Source organism: Lepidochelys kempii, chromosome 11, assembly GCF_965140265.1.
Source record: "Lepidochelys kempii isolate rLepKem1 chromosome 11, rLepKem1.hap2, whole genome shotgun sequence".
In the NCBI taxonomy this organism is placed as follows: domain Eukaryota; kingdom Metazoa; phylum Chordata; order Testudines; family Cheloniidae; genus Lepidochelys; species Lepidochelys kempii.
The window spans coordinates 35622368-35634168 of NC_133266.1; the positions used below are offsets into that span (position 1 = coordinate 35622368).

At 40.1% G+C, this 11801-nt stretch overlaps 1 long non-coding RNA gene across 2 annotated transcripts in view; it reads left to right on the forward strand.

Annotated features, from left to right (window-relative positions):
* LOC140895593 (uncharacterized) overlaps positions 1 to 11574 on the forward strand; it is a 32369-nt gene extending 20795 nt beyond the window's left edge. Inside the window, exons 4-5 of one of the 2 annotated variants that reach the window (XR_012154280.1) lie at positions 9329 to 9446; positions 10155 to 11574. This is a non-coding gene — a long non-coding RNA (uncharacterized lncRNA). The remainder of the gene's footprint in view (positions 1 to 9328; positions 9447 to 10154) is intronic. The other variant, XR_012154279.1, reaches the window with a different exon arrangement.
* Positions 11575 to 11801: the final 227 nt, after the last annotated feature.

Consider the following 11801-nt stretch of genomic DNA (forward strand, 5'->3'; position numbering starts at 1 on the left):
TTATACCAGGTATTCAGGAGATAGCCTTGCACCAGTATGATAGGTGGTTGGTAAGAAAAGAAGTGTGACCATCATTAGCCAGATCTTAAATTAAATCAGTATATAATACTTGGTGGAGACCTAAGCTCTGCATAATCCTTTTCATCAGATCACACTGTCCTGCCAACATGACTCATGCCTGTTCTTGATGTACTTTGTCCAATGGGTGAGTTCAATATCTATGCCCATTAAAACTCTTGGACTCTTTGCTGAAACTGCCAATATGCATGATAAATGCGCCAGTTGAGAATGTAGTTTAACACGTTTCCACTAGGTAATGGACTGAGACCACTACCTCCTTTCACATAAACCACCAAGTAATCATCAGCTTAAACTAGTGATCTAAAAGTGAAAGGATCAGTGTCCCATCTCAATAAGCAACCCAAGGATCTGTACCTTGTTCCCTGTTTGTTTTCCTCTTAAGTTAAGGGAAAAGAAAATGGGTTTTCTGCATCTATGTACTTTATAAACTGTAGACCCTCACAACATCTCACACCTTACAATTCACAAACAGAAAGTTGGTATCTCCTTACTTCTCAGCAAAGACTTAATGTCAGGCTGCCGCAGCTTCCTATTACTAAGACTTCAATCTTTTTACACCGTATCTGACAGTGTAAGTCCTAGTACATGTATATGATGAAAAATTAAAACTAAAAGACAACTGTCAAAATAAATGAACAGAGTATAGTATGTTGTGATAATTATCCTGGAGTTTTAAAATTTACTAATTCACATATTATGAAGGTTCTAGTGGTCTGGATATGTAGGAATTTATAAAATCAAAAACTTTTAAAGCAATGTTTTCTTCATTATCCTGCACTGTTTTTGAAGTTATGCTGTGCAGCCTGAAAAGTCAGCTGCATATTTTCATATATATCCCAATTATATTTCATAAAATGCAGCCATAAATATAATCTAATTCCCATGCAAATTAAGTAAATTCTGCACAAAAAACTGAATGCTGATACTGTACTAAATTTTGTTTTGCTGCCAGACAGAAAACAATGAGTTATAAGTAAAATGTACCTTATTCAGTACGTCCAGAATACAAAAAAACTCACAAAAACAAAAAACCCACCACCACCAAAACCTCCAGTTTCTATGGCACAGGATGTCTCAAATGTCTTATTTTATTTACAGAGAAAAAATACTTGCACTTTTTCTAGAAATTTGCAAGTATGAAAAGACTAGTCACCAAATCACTCTAGATTGCTTTAACAGGCTTATTTTAGCAACCTTATGTATTGCCTTATGGGAACGTTAGCACAGCTTAGTATGTGTGTAAGTGTCTCATTTTAGGAAACATAAAGCAAAACAGGACATGTAGCTACAGCATGAGTTTCAGAAGATAAAAACTCCAAAGACTGTTTGCAAACTTGAATGACAGTAAATGTGGAGCAATGGGAAATTTCCATTTCCAGTTATTATTTTGCTTCACTTTGTTGAAATGCTCAAGGATTTGATACACATGGGAAAGCAAAAATTTCCCACACTCCACCACCCACACAAAAAACTTTCTGAGTACCAAACACCACAATAAATACAGCCACTGAAATTAGTCTAAATCAGCAGACATTTTAAAAGACATTTTAAATTACGGTACACACCTAAAAAAAAATCTGCCCAGAAAAAGACACAACTGTGTGGTTCACGTCTTTCCCAGTTAAAGATCTGAGGTCAGTTTAAAAATCTTTTTAAAAGAATTTGCTTTCCCTAGGTTAGTTAACCCTTTAGATAGCTAAACTGAAAAGATTTTGGAAGATTTAATTGTTTACTTTTAGTACTTTAGTTTAGTTCTGATGCACTATAACAGTGATAAAATATTTAGGTTGTACACACTACAAGGGGATGTTTACAACCAACCAACCAAAGTTTTCATTGACATTTTAAACCAATTGTGAAAGTTTCTAGTTTAAACATTTTATATATTTATTTTTAATTGAGACCTGATTTTGAGTCTAAATTCCCGGCCAACGTCCTTTAATGTGGAAGTTACAGAAAGCCTTTTTATCTGAGAAGCAACAGAAGAGGAGGAAAAGGTGTCATAAAAGAGTGGGAGGAATTAATGTTCATAGGCACCTTCCACCTCTTTCTAGAGCTGCAAGTCCCACCTACTCAATCATCCAGTCCTTGCATATTTAAATAATTTAATTTTACTTTTACTTTAATTTTACTTTATTTGTAAAATGTATCCTTTAGCAGACCATTCTCTGTTCCACTGATAGTATAAATATTCCCTTTCCAATACATATTAGTTCTAACACATTTCTTGGCTCCTAAGAATGTTCCATATCACATATACACAAACCCCCACTGAAGAAATTCATAATAAAACAGATGTAGACTGGGAGGCACAGTGCTGAGAAGCTTATCAAATCTCTGGGTGTTTATTGTGTAATACTTAAAAGAAAGTGACTTCCAACGGTACATACTGAAACACTGGCAGAGGTGACTGCATTGTTACAAAGCACATAGAATCAATCATATGGTTTCAGCAGAGGCAAGTAAAATGACCGAGAAATAGTGTGAGAATCTGGAAGGATTCATCAGCATAGAGTGCAAAGGATTCACAATAGGGCTGTTAAGTGATTAAAAAAATTAATCGCACTCTTAATAATAGAATACCATTTATTTAAATATTTTGGATGTTTTCTACATTTTCCAATATATTGATTTCTATTATAACACAGAATACAAAGTGTATAGTGCTCTTTATTTTTTATTACAAATATTTTCACAGTAAAAAACAAAAGGAATAATATTTTTCAATTAATCTAATACATGTACTGTAGTGCAATCTCTTTATCATGAAAATTGAACTTACAAATGTAGAATTATGTTAAAAAAAACCTGCATTCAAAAATAAAATATAAAACTTTAGAGTCTGCAAGTCCACTCAGTCCTACTTCAGCCAATTGCTTAGACAAACACATTTGGTTACAATTTGCAGGAGACAACGTTTCCTGCTTCTTGTTTACAATGTCACCTGAAAGTGAGAACAGGAGTTCGCATGGCACTGTTGTAGTTGGTGTCATAAAGATTCATATGTCCCCTAATGCTTCAACCACCATTCCAGAGGACAGGCATCCATGCTCTTGATGGGTTTTGTTTGATAACAATCCAAAGCAGAGTGAACCGACTCATGTTCATTTTAATCATCTGAGTTAGATGCCACCAGCAGGTTGATTTTCTTTTATTTTTTTGCGGTTTGGGTTCTGCAGTTTCCTCATTGGAGAGTTGCTCTTTTAAGACTTCTGAAAGCATGCTCCACATCCCGTCCCTCAGATTTTGGAAGGCACTTATGATTCTTAAAACCTTGGGTGAAGTGCTCTAGCTATCTTTAGAAATCTCACATTGGAACCTGCTTTGCATTTTGTCAAATCTGCAGTGAAAGTGTTCTTAAATTGAACATGTGCTGGGTTGTCATCTGAGTCTGCCATAACATGAAATATCTGGCAGAATGCTGGTAAAACCTTAGAGCAGGAGATATAAAATTCTCCCCGCAAGGAGTTCAGTCACAAATTTAATTAATGCATTATTTTTTTAACAAGAGTCATCAGCATGGAAGCATGTCCTCTGGAATGGTGGCCAAAGCATGAAGGGGCATAGGAACATTTTGCATATCTGGCAGGTAAATACCTTGCAATGCCAGCTACAAAAGTACCATGCAAATGCTGGTTCTCACGTTCAGGTGACATTGTAATTAAGAAGTGGGCAGCATTATCTCCCAAAAATGTAAACAAACTTGTTTCTCTTAGCGATTGGCTGAACAAGAAATAGGACTAAGTGGACTTGTAGGCTCTAAAGTTTTACATTGTTTTGTTTTTGAGTGCAGTTATGTAACAAAAAGAATGTACATTTGTAAGTTGCACTTTCAAGATAAAGAGATTGCACTACAGTACTTGTATGAAGTGAATTGAAAAATACAATTTCTTTTATCTTTTTTACAGTGCAAATATTTGTAATAAAAATATATAAAGTGAGCACTATACACTATGTATTCTGTGTTGTAACTGAAATCAATATATTTGAAAATGTAGAAAAAATCCAAAATATTTAAATTGGTATTCTATTGTTTAACAGTTCGATTAAAACTGCAATTAATTTTTTTAATCATGATTAATTTTTTTGAGTTAATTGCATGAGTTAACTGTGATAAATCGACTGCCCTAATAATTATATATTGTAAAGCATTTGGGCATTCTTCACACTTAAAGGTGTCATGACATCTTATCTATGTGTGACTGTTCAACATTTGATTCAATGTGAGATTCAAATGTGAAAAATAACTAAATATAGGCTTTAGAACTTTAAAAGCGCTCATCCCTACAGTGTCTCATTCTCTAATTATAGCAAAATGTAGAAGTAGAATCCTGCACTGACAGAATCATTTTACTATTTTTGTAGTTTAGCTCAATTTATTTCTTTTCTTTTCTCCTCTACCCCGCACCCCCCAAGACTGAGGGAGTTTTTAATGTGCATTTCTTGGTACATGACACATTCCTGTCTCCACAGTAAAATACTATTCCACAGATTTATAATGTGTGTAATCCAATGCTGCTGGTTATTCAGTTGAAATGTGGGTGGGTGGGTGGAAGACTCCTGCTTATAGGTAAAGAGAACAGACTATTAGATCAAGATCTAGATACACAGGGCCAGATTTTCAAAGATATTTAGACACCTGAAGATGCAGCTAGGCACACATATTCGATTCTTTAGTCCCCTTGAAATCAGTAGAAGTTAGATTAGGTGCTTTTGAAAAACTCAGTAGGTGCCTGTTTGCCTATTTAGACACCTAAATACCTTTTGAAAATCTGCCCCTTAGTCTATATTTAGCACTTAAATATAAAACCTGATTTTGAGAGATGCTTAGCCTGCAGCAACTGCTATTAACTCTGATAGGAACTGTTGGATGCACTTGAGAATTAGGTCGCTTATTGAGGTGCCTAATAAGAATTTAGGAGCCCAAATTTAGACACTCACTTTTGAAATCTTGGTCTTCCCTCTTCTCTAATGATTAGAGGATGAAAGTGGTCTGCCACTGCGTTGGTTTCTCTGGTTGACCTCAGTTATTTTGGCTGTAAAAGCTTATGATCATGCTCCCTGTGGTTCTCTGAAATATTTCTAAGTGAGATACTGGAGTCACTATTAATACTCATGAACAAAGAGGAATGACTCACATTCCCACAAGACACAAGAAAAATTTCTGGTCTTAGGCTCGTCACTGCTTTACTTCAATCTCCTGCTGAACCCATAGCGCCTGCTGTCACGGTGAGCATTCAAAGACTGTAGGTAAGAATCCCAAACTAGTCTTCCTCACCAACCCCATCAGAACATCTTTTGGGAATGACCAGAGCCACACACTTGTCAAGAGACAAATGCTTCAGAAAGAAGTATGAAGATCATTTGTTGAAAGAGTGGTAAATTAACATCTGTTTCACATGACAAATATTGACAGAACAGTTATTAAAACTGCACACATATGACACAGTCATTTATGTGATCAAACTAGTAGTAAATGTCCTTTGCCATATCTGTATAGTCACATTGGCTGTTGTCTTGTGTTACTACCACAAAACAATTCTAATGATCTGTGGTGGGGCATCTGACCCACACTGGCAGAAGAAAGGTTAAAGCAGCCCAGGTGAGGCTGCACAGGAGACAGCTAATTAGGAAAGGGCTTGTAGAGACACCCAGTCAGGAGAAGGCATAGAGACAGCCAATCAGGGTCAGGCCAAGGCCATATAAGAAGGGCTGATGAACAGAGCAGCTTCAGTCACTCCCTGGAGTTCGAGGAGGGAGGACTGGTTGCCCTAAAGGAGGGAGAAGAGACAGCACCTTGGTCAGAGCAGTGCTGCATGGGATCAGGGGAGCATGACTGAGTTCTTGGCTGACTGCTGCCCTGATACCAGGGCAGAGAAGGTGCTAGGGCTGCAGGGAAGTGGACCAGGGAAACAGACAGCAGGGGTTGGAAGTGACGCAGCATGTGGCTGCTGGCTAGAGGGTCCCTGGGCCGGGACCAGGAGTAGTGGGCGGGCCCGGGTCTGTGTCCCCCCACCCGCCACTGAGGGAAGTGGCTAGAGTGTGGGCTACAGTTTGCCACTGATATAGGTGGCTAGACCCTGGACGGCAACCTGCCACTGAGGCAAGTGGCTGGACAGAGGACTGCCAGCCCCCTGGAAGGGGGAGGCAGAGAATCGCATGGGGCACAGCTGGAAGGCTGTGTCCAGAAGACGACACCATGGTCCTCAGAGCGACATTGGTGCTGATGACAGAAGTGATGGTGGCGATATGCCACGAGATGAAGGTGCACTGGCAAACCAGAGCTAATTCCCAGAAAGGTCAGCAGGAGGTGCCATGGTGGTGATTGAGCCCCATCACAGAAGTTCCGAGTGCTAAGAGAGAAATTTGGGTCAAAATTCAACTGTGATGTAAGCAGGAGGAATTCCTTTGTTGTCAATAGAGCTCTTAGGGTTCGTAGAATCATAGGACTGGAAGGGACCTTGAGAGGTCATCTAGTCCAATCCCCTGCACTCATGGAGGACTAAGTATTATCTAGACCATCCCTCACAGGTGTTTCTCTAACATGCTCTTAAAAATCTCTAATGAGGGAGATTCCACAACCTCCCTAGGTAATTTCTTCCAGTGCTTAACCACCCTGACAGTTAGGAAGTTTTTCCCAATGTCCAACCTAAACCTCCCTTGCTGCAAGTTAAGCCCATAGCTTCTAGTCCTCTCCTCAGAGGTTAAGGACTACAATTTTTCTCCTTCCTCCTTGTAACAACCTTTTATGTACTTGAAAACTTGTCATGTCCCCTGTCAGTCTTCTCTTTTCCAGAGTAAATAAAACCCAATTTTTTAATCTTCCTTCACAGGTCATGTTTTCTAAACCTTTAATCATTTTTGTTGCTTTTCTCTTGACTTTCTCAGATTTGTCCACATCTTTCCTGAAATGTGGTGCCCACAGCTGGACACAATACTCCAGCTGAGGCCTAATTAGCGCAGAGTAGAGCAGAAGAATTACTTCTCGGGTCTTGCTTACAACACTCCTGCTAATACATCTCAGAATGATGTTCACCTTTTTTGCAACAGTGTTACACTTAAAGAAAAGGAGTACTTGTGGCACCTTAGAGACTAATAAATTCATTTGACTCATGTTTAGCTTTGGTCCGCTGTGAACCCCCAGATCCCTTTCTGCATTACTGCTTCCTAGACAATCATTTCCCATTTTGTATGTGTACAATTGATTGTTCCTCCCCAAGTGGAGTACTTTGCATTTGTCCTTATTCAATTTCATCCTATTTACTTCAGATCATTTCTCCAGTTTGCCCAGATCATTTTGTATTATAATCCAAACTACTTGCAACCCCTCCCAGCTTGCTATCATCTGCAAATTTTATAAGTGTGCTCTCTATGCTATTATCTAAATCATTGAAGAAGATATTGAACAGAACCAGACCCAGAACTGATCTCTGCAGGATCCCCCTTGTTATGCCCTTCCAGCATAACTGTGAACCACCGATAACTACTATCTGGGAATGGTTTTCCAACCAGTTATGCACCCACCTTATAGTAGCTCCATCTAGGTTGCATTTCCCTAGTTTGTTTATGAGAAGGTCATGCGAGACAGTATCGAAAGCTTTACTAAAGTCAAGATATACCATGTCTACCACTTTCCTATCCACAAGGCTTGTTACCCTGTCAAAGAAAGCTATCAGATTGGTTTGTCACAATTTGTTCTTGACAAATCCATGCTGCCTGTTACTTATCACCTTATCTTCCAGATGTTTGCAAATTGATTACTTTATTTGCTCCATTATCTTTCCTGGTACAGAGGTTAAGATGACTGGTCTGTAATTCCCCAGGTTGTCCTTATTTCCCTTTTTATAGATTGGAACTATATTTGCCCTTTTCCACAAGAGTCTTGTGGAATCTCTCCTGTCTTCCATTACTTTTCAACGATAATTGCTCATGGCTGAGAACTCCTCAGTCAGCTCCTTGAGTATTCTAGAATGCATTTCATCAGGCCATGGTGACTTGAAGAAATCTAACTTGTCTAAGTAATTTTTAACTTGTTCTTTCCCTATTCTATACTCTGATCCTACCTCATTTTCACTGGCATTCACTTTGTTAGACGTCCAATCACCACCAACCTTCTTGGTGAAAACCAAAACAAAACTCATTAAGCACCTCTGTCATTTCCACATTTTCTGTTATTGTTTACCCCACCTCATTGAATATCAGGCCTACCCTTCCTTGATCTTCCTATTGCTTCTAATGTATTTGTACAATGTTTTCTTGTTACCCTTTAGGTCTCCAGCTAGTTTGATCTCGTTTTGTGTCTTGGCCTCTCTAATTTTGTTCCTACATACTTATGTTATTTGTTTATATTCATCCGTTGTATTTTGACCTAGTTTCCACTTTGTGTAGGACTCTTTTTTGAGTTTCAGATCATTGAAGATCTCTGGTTAAGCCAGGCTGGTCTCTTGCCATACTTCCTATCTTTCCTATGCAGTGGGATAATTTGCTCTTGCGCCCTTAATAATGTCTCTTTGAAAAACTGCCAACCTGTCTTCAATTGATTTTCTCCTTAGACTTGCTTCCTATGGGATCTTACCTACCAGCTCCCTGAGTTTGCTGAAGTCTGCCTTCTTGAAATCCATTGTCTTTATTTTACTATTCTCCCTCCTACAATTCCTTAAAATCATGAACTCTACCATTTCATGATCACTTTCACCCAAGCTGCCTTCCACTTTCAAAATCTCAACCAGTTCCTTCCTATTTGTCAAAATCAAATCTAGAACAGCCTCTCCCCAGTAGCTTTCTCCACCTTTTGAAATAAAAAATTGTCTCCAATACATCCCAAGAACTTGATGGATAATCTGTGCCCTGCTGTGCTTTTCCCGCCACACGTGTCTGAGTAGTTGAAGTCCCCCATTACCACCAAGTCCTGTGCTTTGGACGATTTTGTTAGTAGTTTAAAAAAAAGCCTCATCCACCTCTTCTTCCTCGTTTGGTGGTCTGTAGTAGACCCCTACCATGACGTCACCCCTGGTTTTTTACCCATTTTATCCTTACCCGGAGACTTTCAACAAGGCTGTCTCCTATTTCCATCTCAAACGCAGTCCAAGTGTATACATCTTTAATACTTAAGGCACCACCTCCTCCTTTTTTCCCCTGCCTGTCCTTTCTGAGCAAGCTGTACCCTTCTATACCAATAATCTGTGATGCCAACTGTAACCAGGGAAAAATTAAAACTAAATAAATCCCCTCTGTTTCCCTTTTACAGGTACAGATTCTTGGATTTATCAGGATCTATCACCTGAGGAAGGAGCTCCTGTGTCCCACCTTCCCTCAGAAGTGTGGTGCAGGAAAGAAGAGGAAAGACAAAAGTTAAGTTGAAACAGGTAAGTACTGTATTAAGGGTTGGTTACATGAAGGGGGGGGTATAAGAGGAACACCACAAACAAACACATAAAACACAGCAAACAGTGGACCGCAACAAAGGAGCTTGAAGCTCAGACCCAATATACCCCTCCCTTGGCAACAGAACAAAACAAATCCCCAGTATAGCCTACTGCTAATCGGATGGACAGGTTAGATGGTAGTGAGTAGTGGGTCCAGACCAGGACCTTCTACCCTCGGGCCAAACACTGGCCTCTGGGGAGGAACGCTGGATGGTGACAAGCTGCTGGGACTGAAGCTGCTGATGGACCAAAGGACTCTGGATGGCAGGTGGGTTGTTGGTATCACAGGATCCTTCACAGCTCTTGATCTGGAGACCTGCGCAAAAGCCCAACCGCACACAGCTGCCTCCTGAGCGGACAGCACCGTGATGATGTGGCACAGTTCCTTATAAAGAGTGAGTGGTGGGAAAGTTCTGAGGGGATGGCAGTTACAAACCAGTCTCAACTGGTCTGAACCAGCTCTCGCACCACAGCTTTGGCACCTTAATTTTCCCACCTCTGGGGACAAAATGGAGATTTGGCTCCATTTTGAAAAGTACCAAAGTCCATATTGATGAGGGGAAACCATATAAAAACCTTATCCTAAACATTTAAAATCACAAGGTTAGCCAATCTGTATCCAAATATGCTCTTCCCCTTCCTTGATAGGTGGACACCATCTCTGCTCAGCAGTCCTTCCCGGAACAGCATCCCGTGGTCAAGGAAGCCGAAGCCTTCCTGGCAACACCATCCTCGCAACCAGGCATTCACGGCCAGGATGCATCTGTCTCTGCCTGGGCTCCTACCCTTGACCAGAAGGATCAAAGAGAACACCACCTGTGCTCCCAACTCCCTCACCCTTACTCCCAGAGCCTTGAAATCACTTCTGATCTCCTGAGGGTCATACCTCGCTGTATCATTAGTGCCCACATGGATGAGTAGCATGGTGTAGTAGTCAGAGGGCTGGATGATTCTCAACAATCCCTCTGTAACATCTCAGATACGGGCCCCTGACAGGCAGCATACCTCCCAGGATGCCATGTCAGGGTGACAGATGGATGCCCCTGTCCCCCTCTGAAGAGAATCACCAACCACTACTACCCTACGTTTCCTTTTGGGAGCAGTGGCTGCGATCCTCCCAGCCTTGGGGGAAAGCAGTCCTAGTTAAAATTAAGACCCAAAGCTAAATATATATTTGGTCACACTGGGATAACAGTAGTCAACTGGAAGTAGTTCAAATGTTCAAAGATTTTAGTATTTTTTCCCCTTCTTATCACTGCTCTGCCATCACAGTACTGAGTTCAGAAATGAAGGAAAGCAAAACTTTGGGTTTGTGTAGTCTATGATCACAGTAGCCAGTGCAACCTGAATGAGAATGTCTTGTCAGTTGTATTACCATAGCACCTACACCTAGGAACCCTAGTCATGGAGCAGGACCCCACAATGCTAGATGCTGTACAAGCATAGAATAAAAAGATGATCCCCTACCCAAAGAGTGTTTGGGGGGTATTTTAATGGTGTGATGTTTAGGTGTATGGGGATAACAAATCAGACTGTGGCTTTCAGTTCCGGGACGAATGGCTTATGTTCCACTATAGAAAAGCACTTAAGCATATGCATAATTTAAGCACAAGTATTCCCATTGACTTCAGTGCTCTCAAGAGCTTTCAGATCTCAAAGCAGAGAGAAAGTCCAAAGAAGAGAAAGGAAACTGGCATTTCCTTCCATAATAATTTCTTTGCCAGGGTGAAGATAAAGAGCACAAAACAAAACTCAAGGTGAAGTGTGCCCTTAAGTAAGGGGGAAGAAAAACCAAATTCCCCAACAGATTTTTCACCTTCAGGCTTGATTTCCTCCAGTTTGTACCTTAAATGGCAAAGGAATGAGGAAGAAACCTATCACTCACAGGTATCCACAGACACCACGCTTTCTAGCAACAAAAAACCTCTATTTTCACCTTCTTCTCTGTTATCTAGCTTTTTGTAAAATGATTAATAAATGGCTTTGAGATGCTGAGAACATTTTGAAAAACAAATTGTTTACTCCAGCTCTGTTGTTATACCTAACACATAGCCTCTCTTAGCTCAATCCTGCTTCAACTAGTCCCATTCGATTTTCAATTTATTTTTCTCACGTTCTGTGCAAGATCACAGCTCCCCTGGCTATTGAGCTGACCACACTAAATTTAACCTTGTGTGTCCAAAATTCTTAAGAGTTTAAAGTGAGGCAATTCAAGTCTTGATTACACCATCAAATCCATTATATTTTCTTTAAATGTATGCACTGTTTTAGACTGGTCCCTCCTGAACAAACCAC